We start from the raw sequence: 21,669 nt of genomic DNA, 5'->3' as shown, positions 1-21,669 counted from the left end.
GAACAACGTCTTGTGGTGCCACCCCAAAAAGGTTAAAAAAATAAAAATCACTCTCACGAACCTTCTCTGGATCGGTTCCACATTTGTGGAATGATCTGCCCGCTGCTACAAGATCAGCAGATTCTGTGGCCATCTTTAAGAATCGGCTGAAAACACATCTCTTCCGTCAGCACCGGACCGATCAGTTCTGACTTCTTTATCTTTTCTACTCTATCTATGTAATAAAAATAAAAAAACTTAGCTCTGTACACTGTGGTAGGCTTTGTGAGACATGTTTTATTGCACTTATGCTTTTTGTTTTCCTAATGTTGACCTAATTGCTTCCATTGTTTACCCAACTTGTAAGTCGCTTTGGATAAAAGTGTCTGCTAAATGACTAAATGTAAATGTAACTTTAAACTGTGGTCCAAGTTTAAAAATATATGAAAATGTGCTTGATTTACAGTACACGCACCTTCCTCTGTGCACACTCTCATCTGAACGGGCCAGAAAGAAGAGAGAGGGATAGAGAGAGATCCTATTACGGGATCTCGTCAAACCCCTAACAGATAATGAACTATAATTTGTATTTCTTAAAAAAAAAACAATTCCACAAACAAGGCCCACTGAAATGACTTTATTTGATGTGTTGACATAAATCAACTGAAAAAAGCAGAGAGCACGAGACATATAAAGTGGCCCCTCCACCTTTTATAATAACCAATGGCGTTTGGTTTACGGCCCAGTTAGACTGGCAAAGCTGCATTTAACAGCGTGATAGCCACAGTGGTGTAAAAGTTTATTGAAAATAATAGGAAGATCAGTGATCCCAGTTATGTGTCATTTGAAGCTTGGTATTTATGTTGGTGAGTGACACTGGCGTTTGTCTTCTTTACTCATCAAGGCTGTGATGTCCGATTTCTTCCATAGAGCCTTAACATACAACATTCTGTGTAGACTTGAAACAGGTTAGATACGTTTTGTTTTCTCAGTGGATTTGCACGTATGATCGCCGCGTATGATCCACTCCGTCTCTATGAACAAACTCTGAACCACAATATACCTCCCTTGATACGAACCACGAAACTCTCATGGCGTACCGCGAACCCTGTTTACCCAGCCCGGCCTCATCAACTGCATGTCTCAGCTGCACATGAGGTGCGCGCTTTTTCCTCTGGCGCAGGTTAGAGCATTCACTTTGCAAGCTGAAGCAGCAGTGCAGCAACATTTGATCAGGCTCAATAATGTGATGACAGTGCATTGTTAATGGCCAAACTTCACAAGGATTGACAGGAACAAGTAACAAATTCTCCATAAAAGCATCTAAATTATGTCTAATGTTGTATGTTGCTTTTGTATGTATGTGAGAGGGTAAAACGATCGCATCGCGCTGTCAATCAGTCCTGCGCAGAGTAAATCATAATTTCTCATCATAAACTTCATAGAAACAAATGAAACTACATTAAGACATCATGTTATATGCTTAAATTTAGGGCTGGGTACCATTTACATTTATACCGGTACGGTACCAAACGGTACGTTTTTCGGTACTTTACTCTGTGTAATAAAGACATTTATTTCAGTTAAAAAACAAGTCCAAACCTCTCATTTTCAACATTTTGTTGAAAGTTTACACACTGAACAAAATAAATAAATGCTATAGAAATAACTACAGCATTATCATTACTACCAGCTTATTCTATTTCCTCATCACTTGATAATGTGATAATTTACCTAAACCATGAGGCATTCACCATTAGCAGATCATTAGATAATATATCATAAACAAAACTTAAATAGTAAAAAAAACTGTTTTTAACAGCATCATTACTGAAATTAAAAGACTGATTTTTAATATACATTTTTAACAGAGTTAAGGAAATAATTACATATATTATATATAATGTTGAGCATACAATATTACATAATGTAAATATGCATCAGTTTCATGCTGTCCTGTTCACAACTACAAGTTGCACCTTGACGACTTCACTCACCTCTTTCCATCGTTTGTTTTTATCGTGTTTCGACTGCTCTAATGCATGTTACTAATAACTTTGTTTCGGGACTTCATGAAATTATTTTATTCATTGGTGGACAGAAAACACAAAGGGCCTTGATAGATCGTAGGATCTGAATTTCTAAAAAGCTGTGTGCGTGCGTGTGCTAAAGATGATGAAATTATGACTTGAGACTACAGACATACATTTTGTGTTGCATTTAATTTCTTATTTCCTTATCCTTTTTATTTGTTATTATTACACGGCTCTCTGGAATGCTCCAAACAATCCAAGAGCAAAGGATCCGGTGTCTCGGAAAACAGTATGATAGCTCCCTAAAGGACAGCGGCAATCTCACTAATACCAAGGCCCAGCTGAACACCTGGCTCAATGCAATCGAGCACAGCCAACTGCTCGGGAGGTTTAAAGTCTGGTGCTTTCAGTATGGCATCAAACCCCGGCTGCAATGGCCCTTCCTACTTAACGACTTTCCCGTGTCTCAGGTGGAAGGAATGGAAAGACTGTGCAGCAAGTTCTTGCGGATATAGCTGGGAGTCCCCCATCAGATGCCATAGAAAAATAACAAAAATTTATGTAAAACCCCCGATGATCCTTTATCTCCGTAACGAAATCACAAATGGCCACACATGAGATTCACTGAGATTTCCACATTAATAATTGTTATAATTATAATTATATTAAAGCCAAAGAAGGTCTCTGCAGCATTTACAGTATATGCATTTAGACTGATCATTAACACCTCATTAAAATCACCTCATTAATTACTGGTGTCCTTCACCTGAGATAAAATTTGAAGACATAATTGTTAAAGACGAATGTTTCTTCATTCCGATTTTGTTATGAACTTGGTTAGAACCGATAACAAGGACATTTAGAGAAATGATTGTGCGAGAGTTTAATGGCTGTATTTCCAGACTTTGACATTCGATGATTATGCACAGTAAGGAAAATATATTTTCCGGATCGGATCATCTCCTCCTCATGTGCTCATAGTGTGATGGTGAGACAGCAGTGATTAAATATCTAGATTGAATTTTTATTTAAGATTTGAGTTTGATTTTACAAGAGCTGCATGAAACAAGTATCACATGTCATAAGGAGACAAGGCTCATAAGACCGGCACGGTGGCTAAGAACCCACTCTCTTTTTTGCAATGAGCCTCCGACTGAGAGTTGAGAGTGGACCTGAAGAGGAAGCTTGTCTTCCCACAGGACGTGGCAGTGACCTCCCTCTGACCAGATATGGTCCTGCTGTCTAGGAGCACGAAAACCATCATAATTGCTGAGCTCACGGGGCCCTGGGGAGAGGCTAGCCACATCCCACCAACAGAAAAAAGTCAAGTACCAAGACCTCGTCGACGAAGCTGTTGTAAAGGGGTGGCATACAACCAGCTACCCTATTGAAGTTGGCTGCCGCGGGTTCCCAGCAAAACTGGTGTGCTACTTCTTCTAGAGGGTGGGCCTGGAGCCTAAACAGCTGAAGAAAGCCACCAGGGACATAGCTGCAGCAGAAGGGTTCCATCAATGTGGATGCTCCAAGGAATACCATCTCGGAAAACGATCCGCATCACCATAGTTAGTGTAGTTCCTACAGGTTCAAGCTTGTGGCAAAGCATATCTGATGTTTACTTCACCCTACATTCTGTTGGATGCTGCATTTGCATCTTATTCACAAGATATGAGTTTGCAGTAGTCTCATATCAGTTTCTGGCATATGAATAAGATGCAACAACAATACGGTTTTGGATCAATAAGATGGTAGAATCTATCAGATCTATCAGCCTTAACAAGTTTAGTTTAGTTTAGTTTATTCATTTATAGAGCACATTTAAAATCAATGGAAGTTGTAACCAAAGTGCTGTACATAGATATTAAAACACAAATTAAAACAAAATTAACACTTTGGATCAAAACCATAGAAACATATGTAAAGATATAGACATCCTCAATTAAAACACAAAGAATAAAGATACGTGTTAGGGGTGATTTAAAAATGGAAACAGAAGGGGAAGAACTAATATTGAGAGGAAGACTGTTCCAGAGTCTGGGAGCAGCCACCGAGAAAGCCGGTCACTTTTTGTTTTGTAACGTGAACGAGAAACAGAAAGAAGTTGATTGGAAGAACGTAAAGATCTTGAAACATTGTGTGGAACAAGAAGATCACTGATATACTGAGGGGCAAGCCCATGTAAAGCTTTAAAAACAAAAAGCAAGATTTTAAAATAAATTCTGGACTTAACCAGTAACCAGTGGAGAAAGCCAAGAACAGGAGTAATGTGCTGTTACTTTTTAGTTCCAGTCAACAACCTGGCTGCTGCGTTTTGAACAATCTGCATACGATTTATGCATAAATGTAAATGTAATTTACAGCTGAATTAGGTAAACCCAGGTATAAAAATGACAAGAGTCTAATTTTGAGGTGATAAATGCATGAACAACAGTTTCAAGGTCTTTTTTAGAGAGCATCATCTTGATCTTAGCTGAAACAAACTTGATAGTTCAGTGAAGTGTTATGTGTGCCTGCTGCATCTGAGCGTGCATTTCATTAACGCAAGTGTATGTAGAGTCAAGTGTTTATTTACATTTTGTACGTTGATTAGGACAGCCTGCTTTATAAGCGTTTTAAGGTTTTACTTTCGCTTTGCGTGAGGTAAAATGCGCTTTCTCTTAGAGCTGCACGATTCTGGTTGAATATAGAATCATGATTATTATTATTTTTCAAACTGAGATTGCGATTCTCTTACGATTCTGAATGACTTGAGACTTCAAAATGATTACATATTTTATGGTTAACCTATAGCTACAAGAGTGAGAATTTTTTACAACAAATACAATAGGTAAACTATAGTGGTTACATTTTTTTAGTATTAATGCATTGAAGTAACTTGTATTTTGAATTTCTGTTACCTATATTTTATTTTCCTTTACTTATGTAAAGCGCTTTGAGATGATACTTTTAAAGGCACTATATAAAATAAAGTTATTAGTATATTAATATTAGTATTATTGTATCCATTAGTCTTCTTATTAGGGGTCAAGCCACAAAATGCTTCGGTTAGTGTTCCTATTGATGAGCACGCCAAAATGGGTTTGATGCTGTATCTTTGCCAAACTTTTGTGTATCGACATGAAACTTACTTGGTACATGTCATCGCAGTCATGACTTGAGGTAATATACACAGTTTCGGCACAGCGCCACCTACAGGTCCAAAGATATAAAAAATGGCTATTTTTGCTCATAACTTTTGAAAACATTGGTGTAAAATCATAAGAATGGTTTTTTTATTCCTTGCGGCATGGTGAGTCGTACATTTTTTATGACAAAATTCAAGGTCAAGTTCTGAGAGGACTTGAAAAGATATAGGCCAGATATAATGAAATGTATTCAAATGCTTATAACATATGAAGAAATCAACATAATGGTATTCAATTCACATTAGTATATTTGTTGGCTCAAGCAAAGTTGTTTGATATCAGAGTTGTCATATTCCACCATACTTCCTGTCTGCCATATTGAATTATATAGAATACTTTCTTTTTTTAACTCCTCCAACAAAATCGGTCAGATTTACACAAAATTTGGTATGAAGCATCTGGAGACAGTACTGACAAAACGTTATTAAAAGATTTTTCATTGATTGAATGGTTCTCGTATACAGTGTCAACAAATTCTAAGGCGAGCTCACCAAAGGGTCATGTGGCTATATCTTCGCGACACTTCTGTCTATTAACACGAAACTTGGTATTCCTCATCACTGGCACATCTTGTCTGCCTCATAAAAATTTGGTGACAGCTCATCCAAGTGGTCAAAAGTTATAAGAAATTTATTTGTTCTAACTCTCTTTCCTGTGTTTTTAAACTTGGTTTTCAAAAATGGATCATCTGACTTGTCCAAAATATTTCCCTTTGGGCCGTGGTTGGGCTTGACTCCGTAACAGCTATTCTTCTGCTTCATCTGCCATGGAAGTCTATGGCAGCCCATAGAACCTAACATGGTAAAGTTGTGAAATTTGGCACACACATAGAGGACAGTCTGAACTGTTACCATGGCAAAAATCAAATCAAATCACTTTTATTGTAACATCACCACGTGTGGCGAGTGAAAGTCTTGGGTGCGTACTCCATACAAAGTAGAATGCAGTTGGACAGACAACTGTATGACAAACAACTGTATGACTATACAGTACAAACTTGTATTGTAAGTGACAGTATGTAGTGCAAATAGATAAAAGTACAAAGTATCTAACTCAAACCCTCTAGCGCCACCAACAGTACAAAGTTTCACATACATTTTCACTCTTAACTTTTGAACCGTAAAGTGTAGAAAACAAAATTGTGTTCTTCTGAATCCTGAGCTCATGTCATTTTCCATCATGAAAAAATTCCTGCCATTAATAATTATTCGAAAAACATACTTTTTTTGAACTCGTCCTTGAGCTTTTGACCGATTTGTAGGAGATTTGGTATGTAGCACCTAGAGACAGTGCTGACAAAAAGTTATTAAAAGATTTTTGATTTGTCAATCCGTTCTTGTACAGCACGTCAATAAATTTGACATAGAGCTCGCCAAAATGGATTTGATGTTGTATCTTCACCAACTTTCACATATCGACACAAAACTTGGTAGGTGTCATCACAGGCCCGACCTGAGGTAACGTGCTGTGTTTCGGCGCAAAGTTACTAAAAATGGCTATTTTTGCTTATAACTTCGGAATGGTTTGTCCAAAAATCAAAAAGTTGGTCTTGTTAGATGCGGGGTGTCATGCCGAGTCGAACGATATCCAGTTTTCCCATGTCGGCCATTTCGGGGGTCGGCAATATTGACTAATGTAGCATAATGCTGTATTTTACAATGCTTTAGCGCAGTGGTCGCCGATCTTTGAGACGTTACTTGTCGATCCCCGAAAGTAGGCTAATAGGAAAATGGAAAGACAAATATATTGTGCCTGATCAATGTCCAGTTTTGGGCATCGCATCTCTCTTTCTCTTCATTCAGTGGTTGTATGTTTTTAAGTTCTGCATTAATCTTTTCATGGCTGTATAAATAATGATTCCCTGGCCTGCGTGAGTTTTTAATGCGACCGTTATCATTAATCACATTTCATTGTGATGCTGCGCGTGATCGCTCTTCAGTGTTTCTAATGTCGGTGGTCAGTGATCAAACGCAAAATGAGACTCGCGCATGCACTGGCGTAACTGTCATTTGGAGGTCACTATTCTGTTGCGGTGCATTACGCTTAAAAACAGTTTATTCATATGACATAAAAATGTCACTTGTTCGTTGGCGTTTTTGTGCTTTTACACTGGATGCACAAGCAAGCGCTGCGGTTTCATACTGTCCACGTATGAGGCTGTCTTCAGCGAATGTAACTTACGAGTGTGAGCAACGGGATATGGTGAGAAAGCGGCGCATTTTAATGTTGAGTTTGTCTGAAAGACAACATCGGTCTATTCACAAAGTTGTAATGGTGAATGATCCGCAGGTCTGTCAGTGATGGTAAACTGCACCAGTACCATCTCATGCGTGAGATGACATCTCCTGCTGATATCCTATTTATGTTTTCAATTAGCCTAATACGATAGCCCATTCCATACTACTACCTTTAGCTATTTTATGAAACAGATACTTATTACCAAGACATTATTAGACGGGTAAAAGTAAATAGATAAATGATTTAAAATAAATAATTAACGTTGTTGTTATTATTAGGGCCTATTTATAACATTTCCATCTATATGATGTATTTACTTAATAAAAGTAAACTAAAATGCATCATAAAGAACAAATCTTTATACAGTAAATACCTAAATAATTAGGGTCTTGTTAAACTTATTCTAAACCTCGTTTTAATGTCAAGCTGTCATGTATGAATTAAAGACCTTGAACTGGTGTTTGAATTGGTGTTTTTCACCTCATTATGGCACACTGAAAGTGGCAACTCTACATGTTACAGAGTTTGCTTAGTTGCATCTGAAAAGTGGAACAAAGAATTTCAGGTAATTCAAATAGACCCACAATTACAGACTAAATAAAAGGCCTCAAGCAGGAGGTTCAATCTGGGCTGTTTTTATTTTCAACTTTTTGAATGGTAGATCTTGCCTTTCAACAATTCTGACGTCGGGGATCTTAGGCTCAAAAAGTTTGGTGACCACTGCTTTAGCGTATTGTTACGAAATTGTGTTATGGGTCATCAGCACCATGCCCTGAGAGAGCCCGTAAAGTTTCGGACCAGCGCCACCTAGTGGTGAGGAAATATATTTACAGGCCTATAACTTTGTCTACGGTTGACAGATTTTCGTGGGAGTCATGTCCTTAGATTTCTGAATCCTTGCTGAGTCCAACGGTTTGGCCTTTAGTATGATTTAGCGCCAAAAAAAACCATTTTGCGAATAACTTCGCAACCATTACTCCAATTGAGACAAAACCAGCGTAGGAAACAGAACTTTAGCTGGCTTACTAGATGTCACAGGCGAAATGTCAAAATTTCCATGGTAAGTGGCCGAAAATGGCTCGTGTTATTTTTTTTGCTTTTCTGAGTGTGTATGCTTATAACTTCTAAATGAAATGAGATATCTTGACTAAATTTTACAAGTTGATTTAAGGACACAGTCTGAGAACACGCAATAAAGGTGGTGGGGCTAAATAGGTTCTGATTCACTTCAAAATTTACAATGAAAGTTTGGATGTATAATCATTGGCATATCTTGTTCGCCCAGTAAAAATTTGTTGACAGCGACACCTAATGGTCAAAGGTTATAAGCAATTTTATGGTGTTTTGTGTGTTTTTAGCTATGGTTTCAAATTGCTTTAAGGATGTTTTTCAAAAACTCATCATCAGAAATGTCCAAATATGTGTTTCTTTGTACCCAGTATTCGTAAGTCAGCCATTGTGGGCGTCACCCTTCTGGAAATTTATTGTAAAATGCAGTATTTCATGAACGCAATGACTAATTGCTACGAAACTTGGTATGGTTTGTCATGACCATGTTCTGAGAGTACCTGTAATGTTTTAAGTCAGCGTCCCTAGTGGTCAAGAGATATAACAAAATTTGTTTAATTGCTTATAACATGATGAATTCTAAATAATAACAAACTTGTCATATTCTCAGCTTACTTCATAATATCATAACATACTTCCTGTGCGCCGTATTGAATTATATACAAAACATACTTTTTTGAACTCCTACAAAATTTGTCAGATTTGCACAAAATTTGGTGTATAGCATCTACAGACACTCCTGACAAAAATGTATTCAAAGCTTTTTGATTGATTGAACAGTTCTCGTATACATCATGAATGAATGTGAAGATGAGCATGCCAAAGGGTCACATGGCTGTATCTATGGAATACTTACATATTCATAGGACACTTTGTATACAACATTAGTACAACATCTTTTTCACCTCATATTACTTTAACGACAGCACGCCTAGTAGTCAAAAGTTACAAGCAATTTCCTTTGTGTTTCTAGTACTTTCACCTACGAGTTTGTCTTATTTTCATAAACTCATGATCAGACATGACGACGTGTATTTCCCTTTGTGCCCTTGTTGGGCTTGACCCCATATTTGCTGCTTGCAGCTATATTTATTATTATAATTGTTTGTCTATTAATTTTCCATTAAATGATGCCATCTGATGAGTTTGAAGCTTTGTATAACTCCGTCCGTCCTGAAGTAGAGCCAATTTCTCCAGACATTTATTGATTTGTGTTGCATTTATATGAACATCTGATTTACTCACCTAAGGTTGTGTTCAACCTGAACTTACTTAGACTTAGATCCTCCCATGCTACGTAGCATATCGGTCAGCATGTGCTCTCGAGCGATTTCCATCATGGGCAAGAGCTTCGGCGTCATCGCATGCAATGTTGAGTGCCTTCAGGTCCTGCATGAATGTTCTTCGCCAGGTGTTCCTGGGGCTTCCTTGTGGTCTTTTGGCATCGCATGGCCATCTAAGGGATCCGACTGCTTTCCATGCGGAGGATGTGGCCTGACAAGCTGAGTCTTCTTTGGCAGACGGTGTTATGAAGTTTGCACGTGCCTCTCAGGCACCTCTGCTGGAAGACATTGAGCCTGTTGTTGATGTTTCCAGGTCTCGCTGGCGTAGATGGCTGTCGGGACTACGATGGAAGTAAACAGGCAAACCTGATCTTTAGTGAGATGAACGACGAGGACCAGATTTTCCAGATTTTATTCAACAGCTTCTCTGTCTAGTTCGGTCGTGGCACGCTGCAGCTTCGATTCATCATCTTTGTGGAGGGCAATGTCATCAGCAAAGTCCAAATCTCCAAGCTGATTTTGGTTGGACCAATGGATGCCAGCCCCAATTCATGCTCCAGCCCATCACGTGATGTAGTCAAGGAAAACAAGAAAGAGGAGCGGGGAACAGGATGCAGCCCTGCCTAACCCCGGTCACAATATCGAAGAAGTCTGTGTGGCCATTCTCAGTCTTGATGCAGCAACTTGAGCGAAGGCATGCGTTTTTGAAGATGGTAACAAAGATCTCTGGTACACCGTACAATCGCAAGATCCCCCAAAGTGACTCATGATGAATGTTGTCGAAAGCTTTTTTGAGTCAGTAAAGTTGATGGCAAGAGGATTTTGGTACTCGACGCACTGTTTGAGGATATTTCGGAGGGTGAAGATTTGCTCGCTACAGGACCTTCCCGCACGGAACCCGGCTTGCTCCACCCATAAGCGCTGGTCGAGAGCACTCAGAATGCCTTCCCAGGCACGGAAAAGAGGGTGATACCCCACCAATTGGTGCATTCGGAGATGTTGCTATTCTTGGGGATCTTGTCCTCTATGTCCTTGATCGGACACTGGTATTGTTCCAAGTCCCAGTCAACTCATTGGCGATGCTGTATAAGGTCTTGAAATCATTTCTGTCTGCCGCTTCTTGCAATTTGGGGCCTTTCCGCTCCAGCCATTCTTTCTTATCCTTCCAGGAGCTTTTATTCACAAGCTGGTCTAATTCGGCGTATCTTCGGCTTTCTTATTCATCTCGTCTACTGTTTTGGACCGGTCCCTTTTGAGCTTCACGGCTTTCCTCTCATCAATGTGACACGTATTTCCATTTTTCTCATGGAAATACGTGTTCCCGATGCACAACGAGTTCGCCTTAGCAAATAATTAAAAAGGCGGCGATTAAGTAAGCGGAGAATATGGTATGTGTATTTGGCGTGCTGTCCAGGGAGAGGGCTCGGAGGTCGGTATTCTTTCCCGAACCCAGAGCACTCCCCCTTGTCCAGGGAGAGGGCTCCTATCTCTATGTTTGCCCAAGCCCCCCTGGGTAGAAAAGAGGGTTAATGGTGAAGAGTCAGGGTGGAGGAGGGATACTGCAAAAATGTAGAGTGAAAGACAGGTATGTATTAGACAGGTAAAATTGCTAAAATTAAAGTGTCGGAACAAAAGATGAATTCTATCTAAAAGCGAATGCGAACCCAGACCTGCCTGAAACGCCTCGTGTGACCACACCCCGACGAATGTACGTCACTTCGTAACATGATTTGACTTAAGACTGCCCAAATCTAAATGCAAGTTAGGTGGGCGTACTTGTAAATCTCATTGTATCGTCACCGCCGCAGACATGTCGTGGAGACGCTGTGTGTTTCGTTGCGAAAAGAAAGCCTCTTTGTTTGCCATGCCAAAAGATGAGACAACTAAAAACGAATGGTTACATTTTATTTACAACACTGTTCCAGAAAAGTACAATCCGAATGTTAAAGTATGTAACACAACATGTTAGCCTTGTTGTGCAAGCTCTCTGGAGCTTGTGCAGAGGCAGCAGCTTTTGCCAGAGGGGAACTGGAATCCCCTGGTTGGGCCTGGGTTCTCCTGAGGTTTTTTTTCTCGATTGGAGTTTTGGGTTCCTCGCCACCGTTTGCATACTGTTTTGCATCTGCCTGGCCAGGGGGGGCTGCTTTTTGAATTTAGAATTTTAAAGTTTTACTTAATTAATATTGCATATAGGAATTTATAGTCTGTTATATTTGACCTGTGCTTCTCTTTCCTCTATCTTAAATGTGTGCTCTCACTGAGCATGCGTGCTTGTCTGTGTACGTGTGCGTTTGTGTGTGTGTATGCGTGTTAGTACGTGTGCATATCGTGTGTGTGGAGTGTTTTGTATGTGGGTATGTCTGTCTTCTTTGTTTTCACCTTTTTCTTGTTTTTGCAGGTACAACTTTAATTGTTTTGCTTATAGTCAATGCTTATGTCTTATGTACAGCTGCTTTGTAACAATGAAAATTGTAAAAAGCGCTATATAAATAAAGTTGAGTTGACTTAAAGTGTGTGCAGCACATTTGACAGATGATAGCTTCATGAACCTGGGAGAGATCAAGGCCGGCAGTGCACGAAAGCTTTGGTTAAAAAGTGGGGCCATTCCAACCATTAAAACTTCACCGGCGCTTCAGATTCACAACCTGTAAGTATATTTTTATTGTAAAAGACTTTGTTACGGACTAACGCGAGTTGAGTTTGTCATGTGTTTGTGATCTGCAAATGCAGACACGCGCGTGCGCAACGTGAAAAAAGACAACGTAAGTCCTAATAATCAGTAATAATGTTCCCACTAGAGGCAACAAATGTCGTGTTTATAATGTCTTTTTATATTTAGTATTTATTTTGGGTTTATTGTCTTTGTTGAGTCGCGACGAGACGTGGCGTAACACTGGTTGATCAAGAAGGGCCAAAGCGCTCGCGTTATTAATTATGTTACCTTTACCTGCTGTAATGCGAGCTTGTGTCTATCTCACACAAACTCTGTATGATGTATATGCTTGTTTGTTTATAGTCTTTATAACCTCGTATATAAAAGGTAAAACAGTTAGCTTTAGTTTTTAACTATTTAACATCATATTTTTTTAATAAAACCTTACCAATCCTTTACATCCTGCTCAAGTCGCGCTGGCAAAGTTGATGTATCGGCTTGATCATCTTCATTTTCCGTATCAGATTCGGGCTCGAATTGATATAAGGAAGTACCGATGACATTGTATCACCTGTCAGTACAATTGCGTGGGAACCTGATGTTCCGAATATGGTAAGAGGCATTACATTTACGTGAAACGCTTGCAGTATTCGACCAATCACTATGCACTGGTTAACTGGCCAATCATAGCACACCTCGCTTTTCAGAGCGATGAGCTTTGTAAAAAATCAGCGTGTTTCAGAGAGGCGGGGCAAAGAGGAGATACAAACATGCACGGTATGTGGAAAATACAGCATTTTTTTTAACCTTAAATCGTGTATACACATTACATTACATCTAAAACAAACGATAATATTCGTTTTAGCCCTGTCATATGACCCCTTTAATAAAACATCATTCGCAGAACGATGTCAACCGTTCTCCATTATCACTGAGGTGGACCGATGATGCGTGGGCTCCGATCACAACCTCGCATCCTCAACGGTCGCCACCTAATTGGGCATTCAAATCCCTGATCAGGATCTTCAAGTCGGGATTTGGGGTGCCTTCGAAGACATCTGGAGTTGCTCATAGAAATCGCCCTTTGTCGCGGGCCTTCCACATTTTCCATTGGTGCATAGACCTGCACCACGGTCGTTTTGACATGTCCATGAGCAAAACGGGCTGTTATGATCCGACCACTGACAGGCTTCCATCCAATGGGGGCCTGCAGCACACCCTTGCTCAAAATTAGGCCTACTCTGCGTTCATGCCGCTCTTCATGGCCCACGCACAAGATGGTCTTGCCGTTTAATTCACCATGAAATCAAACAGGAAAATTCTAAGTGTTTTACGCAGTGTTGCACTGATTATTATAAATTATTTATCTGTGCACACCATGAATTTTTAATTCATTTGCAATTGTAATCTTTAATCAAAAACATTAAGCTCCTCTCCCCCTCTCAACAACAACTCTTCACCACATGACGTAAGCAACAAAAAAGAGGTGGAACTATACTGACTGTCCAATGGCCTGGCAATTTTAGCCCTCCCCTCCAGGCCCAATTTACAACAAACCAATCAAAAAGGGAAGGACAAAATAAAACCTCGCCCTACAATTTTTTCTAATTTCAGAAGCCACTTTACTCGGATATATGTCACGATACGGAAAAGAAGTCAATCGCAACTTCCGTTTCATGTTGACTTCAATGGTAATTTGACCGTTTGTTGTCCGCCGCACTTCGCTGACACTGAGAATGTCCAGCCGATAGTTGTCAAAGACCTGTAATAATTGGGACTCAGTTCGCACATTCCACGTTCCAATTCTTGTGATGTTTTTCGCTGAAAAGATGGCTTCCAACTTCGGGCACCGGACACCAGTGCCGGTTTCCTCCGATAGGGCTGCAACGATACGTTATCGATAATGTCGACTAATCAAATAATTTTGTTGTCGAGTAGTCGTTTGATTTCACATGATGTATTTTAAGGGCCCGCAATAACAGGGTTTGACCTGTGGGGCGCTTTAGCGCGACTACCCTTAAAGAGGCAATGCAATAGAAGAACATGCCGCTTGGCAAAGCAAGCTGAACTAGCAGAGCGGTCTGTGACGATTGCCACAGAGAGATTTTAGCATCTTACACCTATTTCGCCTAGCATATAAACTAGGGTTGTAATGGTTCAAATTACTCACGGTTCGGTCTGGGTCACGGTTTTAGGGTCACGGTTTCGGTTCGGTTTGTGCTATGTTCAGGGAAAAGGGACTACTGACAAATACAAATAAGAACAAATAATCAAGCTACAAGTAACAGCACCAATAAAACAACAGAGCAAAGCAGAAAATGAAATAAGATACTGTATATTTACCTTTTAAGGTAGAAATGGATTAAAGTAATCAAATAAAACATAACATGCATATGTACAAATGAAATGAAGATGAATCATAATTGAAGTTACAGAAGCTATTGAGTCACAAGTAGTGAGTGATTTCCTTGACTTTTAACAGACAGCAGGAATATGCTGCTGTCGCTTTAAGAGGAATGAAACGGATCCAGTACACTGAGTGTACACATGCGTTGCTTTTCGTCTGTTTCATCCGTTCACTTAAGACATAACTGACGGGGCATGTTGACCTACTTCGTGTGTGAATTTGTCCATTTAAGCGCTTCAAAGACAACTCAATATTTGCGCCATCATGTCTGAGACTTTCCTTATGCGCGCTGTGAGAAGATCTGAAGCGCGCATAAGGAAACTCAAGCGAGTTTTCTTCTGCATCATCTTGCGCTTAAATGTTTAAATTGACAAGGCTTGAATGAGTTTAGTTTAAACCGCAACATGTGCTGTTCAGGTCTCACCTGCACTCGCTCGCTCACAACACCCAGGTGATGACAGCATAAATGACTGTACAGAATACGTCAATCCTATTGAAATTTCTCTACATAATTTGATTTGTTGTAGGTATTAAATGTGTATCCATCGACAAACATACATTAGCTGAACTTTGTCAGTCTGTTTTATGCATTATAATTTTTAACGAACCATATTATAAATGCGTCATCAGATTTAAGATGAGCCGCGGTCCAAGCGCGTTGGACCGTGTGCCGAACCGTTGGTGGAGAACCGTGTGGTTCAATTATTTACCGAGAACCGTTACACTCCTAATATAAACACATTAACCCACCTTCAGTTGGTTTATTGAAAGGCACGTGTGTAATGTAATGTGACAGGAGTGCATCCTTACTGTGAATTTAAAATGCATCCAGAGTCACAGAGCGTTTTAGAAAGAGTTTGTAAAAGAGTGTTTTGCAGTGAGGGAGGAGGAAATATACTGCAAACTCTTTCTTGACCCCTCAAAAACATGTTCTATTAGAAGTGGAAGTGTATCATTTAAAATGCTCCATCTGTACCTGCATGAGAGGACTAAACGTCCCGGCTGAATAAACAATAGAACCCTGCCCAAAATACCATAAAAAAATGTAATTGGATTATTGTAATTAAATTGGTTTTAATGGAAACTGTAATGATCTAATATCTATTGGTACGTGAATAATTCTATCGGTGTGATAAAATGCCCAACACACACTACAAAAAAGAGTTTTGTAACGGTTTTAATTAAAAACAGTTTATGGTTTATAATAGTATTTCAATGGAAACCATTTAAATTTCTTTGATGGGTTCTATTGGGTTTCTATTGTTTTTTTCCAGCTGGGGTAGCCTATATTTATCTTAAATAAATCATGTAATTGATCAGTCTTTAGAATCATAAGTTATTATTAGAACATCATTATTTTAAAATCTACAGTATATGCAGTTGTATACAAATAAGTTGCATAATTTTAACGTTTAATGGTATTGTGATGTACTGACTTGGTTCCTTGTATAGTTTTTACATCATTAGTTGAGTTTTTCCTTAAGAAAAAAACTTTTTTTACATTTACATGTATGCATTTAGCAGACACTTCTATCCAAAGCAATTTAAGGCTAAAATATGCTACAAGACTTTTGCTCAGATTTTGCCCAGATTTTCAGTCTGGACTTGTTGCAGAAAGGCTGTGCCAGTATGCAGATTTTATCAGTAAGTGTGTTTCTATCAGAAACTTTCAAAAAGTCTGCAAGTGTATGAGGTCTAATTTTTAAAAAATCTGTTCAGATTTTAAAAGTCTTGTAGTGTATTCCAGCCATTACAGTACATTCAAGCTATACATTTTTAATCAGTATGTACTCTAAGAACCTACTTTATATATCCAAATAAATTGATATTGAATCAAACGAATTTTGGAAAAAAGTTGCAAGCTTAGAAATCAAACTGTGAAATGTGTCAATGCCCTGCCTTATTTAAAACACAGTAGCAGCAGTTTGACTACTGATGACTATTGATGGAAGACAGAAACCTGAAGGAAATTTCTCCATTCACCTGGCTCGAAGTTCACTAAAAAGCTATTTTAAAAGCTGAAATAATGTCCTTGTTTTATTTACGAGTTAAAATAGGTCAAACTCAATATTTTAATGAATTGCAAAAACTGAATAATCGATCAAACCTACTGATTAATCTGCCAAATAATCGACGATAAATCGAATAATCGTTCTAATACTCGTTAGATTAATGCAGCCCTATCCTCCGGTACCGTCATATAACTCGAAACCAAATTCTCGCCTGGTTGACCAAATCTCTGATTCTTCTTGCCGTTTCTGTAGTGGTTAAGTTATTACGGGGACGGGTTGCTAGCCTGACGCCCAACCCTCCTCCTTTTGCATCCGGTCTTGGGACCGGCATTGACGGTCAGAACTACAAACGTTTACCTCATGGCCCCATTATTCTATGATTACTGTTAATTTATTTGATGTTTATTCAAACAAAAAATGCATTTAACATGTAAAATGAAGTTGTATATTGATGTGCGTCTGTATTTTTTGGACATTCCCAGCATATAGTAAAATGAGTAAAATGAAAGTGAGCAAATAAAACCAAACTTTACTCCTAGTTTCGCAACATCAGATAAACAGCATGTTTATACTCACAGAGGTTCAGATGATACTGATCCATCACTGAATTTAAGTGGAGGATCCATTGAGGCGTCACTCTTCAGAGACACAACACTGGGTTCTGGAGATGATGAGGATGTTCTCGGTCTCTTTCTCTTCAACGTTTTCATTTCGGAAACAATGCTCTCTCTATTCTCCATAATGAGAAACTGACCTCAGATCTGTATACAGAAACACATAAAACACTCGATTAAACATCTACATGACTTTATATCAGGACTATAGACAGTCTGCTGTTTTTTTTTTATTTCTTTAGTCTCTCTTCTGTATTAAGTCTCCCGTTTTTCACACCCATCTCCCGCCACCCTCCCATTTTGTTATTTCTCCCGTGAAACTCCACGCGTTCGCGTGAACAGGAGGGTGGCTCCGTGGCTTGAGCCACTGCTCATTTGCCTTCACAGGCTGAGGCGCCCTTTGGTAGGCGAAATTGAACGGTCGCCGAAGTGGAGTAGAGAGGATTCACAGCTAAAAACGTTATCTTATTACCCTGCTAAAGGTCTGCATATTCCACTCCGCATCTTCCATTTAAAGCTCGCTCCTCAAAGTCTGTGTCCGCTCACTGGAGATGACAGACAGTTCAATTGACAGGTAGATGCAGTAGACTCAGAGTCTACATTACAGCTAGTGTCTGATCTACAGAAGTCATATTTTTGTAGTTTTTAAAGTATGTCTGTCATAATGTATTGTTTTTGCTCTTGGTCTACTGTAACAGTATTTTTGGAAGTCTGCCTGAAACTTATCTTTTAACACCACATAAGCTGTTGTTGTTACACTTCCAATGCCTTTACAAAAAAATGTGTTATGAAAAGAGTTTTGTGTTCTGCAGACAACTCTGAATAAAAAAAGGTAATATAGAGTTTATTTCTATTTCCCATACTGTGACCATAAGCGGTTCTTGTAAATAATAACTGCTATATGCAAACACACTGGTAAAGCCATCCATCCATGTAAATAAAAACATTCTGCTAACTAATAAACAAAGTTAAAACAACCCAACTACGGGACGCGTGAAGTGACAAACTGCTCATACTTTTTTAAACCGCGTTTAGATGGATTTCATTTCTGATGTTAAGATCTCTGGCAAAATGTAAATATTAAATAAAAACGATACCTTGTAGATTTACCATTCATGGATTCATGACCCTGTGAGCTGCTGTAACAGTACTTGAATGATGAACGATGCCACATGTGATAAGTGATGAGGTGTTTAATAAAGCCACAGGTGAAAAACAGAAATAAACGAGTAATCCACAAAAACAAAGGTACGAGGGTAAATCCTAAAACGAAGTGTAAATCCAAAACTACAAAAAGACGGGGTACAAAAAACATCCACGGAATACTAGGCGATCACAGGTAAGACTAGAAGACGTGAACAACATACAACCAGACTTGACCGTGAACAAAGACAAATGGAAAACATTAGAGGTGGGCGGATCGATCTAAATATCGATAGTATCGATGCCAACACTGGTATTGGTATCAGATCGATACAATTGTAATTGAATCGGTATTTTAATTTAAATATCTCACCTCTACGTTCATTATACTTTGCTCGTGTCTTCTACCTCTACAATCCTGAGCAAACGCTGCTTTCACATCCTGGCCCACTTTGCTACTCCTCCCCCTCCTGCTGCGATTCGTTGTTGTGTCGTCACGTGACTCACTGACACAACGCGCCGAGGAGCAGCGAACTGAGTGAGCGAAGCTGATAGCACATTGAATGAGAGATCAGGATGGCCGAGAGGAAGAGAAGCGTTGTGACTTCAATACATTAATAAAAAATATTGTCTAAAGAATTGATCATTCATTCACCTGAGAAACAATGACATACTGCTCTCCCCTACACAAAAGTGTTTTTTTTTTTAAAGTAAAAAGTATCGTATTGGTATTGGTATCGGCAATACTGACCCTATATGTATTTGGTATCGGATCGATACCAAATTTTGCAGTATCGCCCACCACTAGAAAACATATATAGGGTCCAGGTGATGAGTGTCAGGTGCCGGTGAAATCAAGGTGACGAACGGGTGCAAAGGATTATGGGGGTTGTAGTCCATGGGTTGTTACAGCTGCATTAGACTGTTTTATTTATCTGAATAAATATATTGATTTACATTTAAGTATTTGACATGAAAATTATGTTATGTTAAATATAAAGTAATTAAAAGATTTGTTTTTGTGTGTGCTGTTTTTGGTTCTCTTTATCATGAGATCTTAAAACTGACTCACACAAACATATGAACTCAATTACAATTACAAAATTACAGTTTTATTTATTTGTATAACTTGTATAAACTGGTTAACGAGTATAAAAGGGAAGATCTTTTATACTCGTTAACCACCTGAGGTATAGGGTTGGGCATCGTTTCAAATTTATCGATTCCGATTCCTGATATGGTGGTTTTTCTAGACATATTATTGACTTTTCTTATATTCTAAATATATTACTGAGTTTTCTTATATAAAAGAATACATTTAAAGGTAGTTATAGACTTCATGTACTTCTCTGATCTTAACAAGGGCTACGGGCCTCATGTATGAGTTTGAGCACTTGAACACCTGCGTACACACCAAATATCTTCTCACACTAAGACAGGAACTGCACGTACACCACACACACTTTTGTAGAGAAGTTTAATTAAGAACGCTGGGTTGCTTATTATTACGCTAAACAATGAGCTCATTTTTAATAAAACCACACACTTTTGTAGAGGAGTTTAACTTATCGCATACAGCCAAGGACGCTGGGGTGCTCATTATCACTAAACCATGAGTTCATTTTTAATAAAACCAATGTTAAATCATGTATCGTCCGAAAGCCCCCGGAAAGGTGTCAAGATAAAGAGCACATGATATACGTATGTGTTGATTGACAGGCGCTCCCTACGATTAGATCCTAATATGGTAGGCCGGAAATATAACTGTAATGTGAAATGTAACTGTAGCGAGTGATAAGGGGATGGACTAACAAAAATAAGTGATGTCATGTAAAACCTGGTTGGTAGAAGATGAGGTCAGGTAAAACATGATTGGTTTGAACTGTGATAACAACTTGAGAACAGTGTATAAAAGATGGAGTCAGACATGTATTCGTTGGACATCATCAGATGAACTCTGTATGTCTCTCTCTGATTGCTCGAGCAAATAAAGATTGAAACCTCTTGAAACCTGGATCTCTGGTCTTCGTGAATTCTTTCTACATTGGCTGATCGACTTTTCGCCACGACACTAACGATTCTTAGTTTCGATTCCAAAGCGGTGAAAAAGTAATAAAAGTAGGGCTGCAACAACTAATCGATAATTATCGATAATGAAAATAGTTGTCAACGAATTTCATTATCGATTAGTTGGTCTGTGACGTCACTCACTTGCGAGCTGCGCAGTTATAAATCAAGCGCGTCTTCTTCACTTTTAAATGTCCCTCCGTGCAGAATGAACTGCACATTTTTAAAGTTAAACTTCTCTCTCCGTGCAGCGCGAGGTGCGCAGTTTTAACGTGTCTCTCCGTGCATGCGTCTCTCCGTGCAGCACAAGATGCGCAGTTTTAAAGTCAAACTTGTCTCTCCGTGCGCGCGTCTCTCCGTGCAGCGCGAGGTGCGCAGTTTTAAAGTCAAACTTGTCTCTCCGTGCATGCGTCTCTCTGTGCAGCACAAGTTGCGCAGTTTTAAAGTCAAACTTGTCTCCCCGTGCAGCGCGAGGTGCGCAGTTTTAAAGTCAAACTTGTCTCTCCGTGCAGCGCGAGGTGCGCAGTTTTAAAGTCAAACGTGTTTTGTATGCATCTTTTAAAGCCGCGCAGTTTTAATGTTTAAAGGGGAGTTTTAAATGACTACATTAAAGATTATATTTGTAAAACCCAATTTGTGGCGTTTGCACTTTGCAAAGTACATAATAGGTGAAATACCCTGATTTGGGGGTTTATTTATATCAGAGGTGGAAAGTAAGGAAGTGCACTTTTTGTACTAACGTATTATTTTTTCTGGATACTTTACTGTACTTCACTACATTTGAATGACAAATATCTCTCTTTAAATGATACAAAAATATTTGTGACCCTGCACAACAAAACCAGTCTTATGGGTCAATTTTTCGAAATTGAGATTTTTACATAATCTGAAAGCTGAATAAATACACTCTCTATTGATATATGAGTTGTTAGAATAGGACAATATCTGGCTGAGATACAACTGTTTAAAACTCTGGAATCTGAGAGTGCA

The 21,669-nt window shown here is 39.0% G+C and overlaps 1 pseudogene; it reads right to left on the bottom strand.

Annotated features, from left to right (window-relative positions):
• The window catches only part of LOC130560069 (NACHT, LRR and PYD domains-containing protein 12-like), a 59,880-nt pseudogene extending 40,564 nt beyond the window's left edge, over positions 1 to 19,316 (bottom strand).
• Between the last annotated feature and the right edge of the window lie 2,353 nt (positions 19,317 to 21,669).

The sequence above is a fragment of the Triplophysa rosa genome, linkage group LG10 (genome assembly GCF_024868665.1).
Source record: "Triplophysa rosa linkage group LG10, Trosa_1v2, whole genome shotgun sequence".
Taxonomy (NCBI): domain Eukaryota; kingdom Metazoa; phylum Chordata; class Actinopteri; order Cypriniformes; family Nemacheilidae; genus Triplophysa; species Triplophysa rosa.
This window is presented reverse-complemented; position numbering and strand designations above follow the sequence as displayed.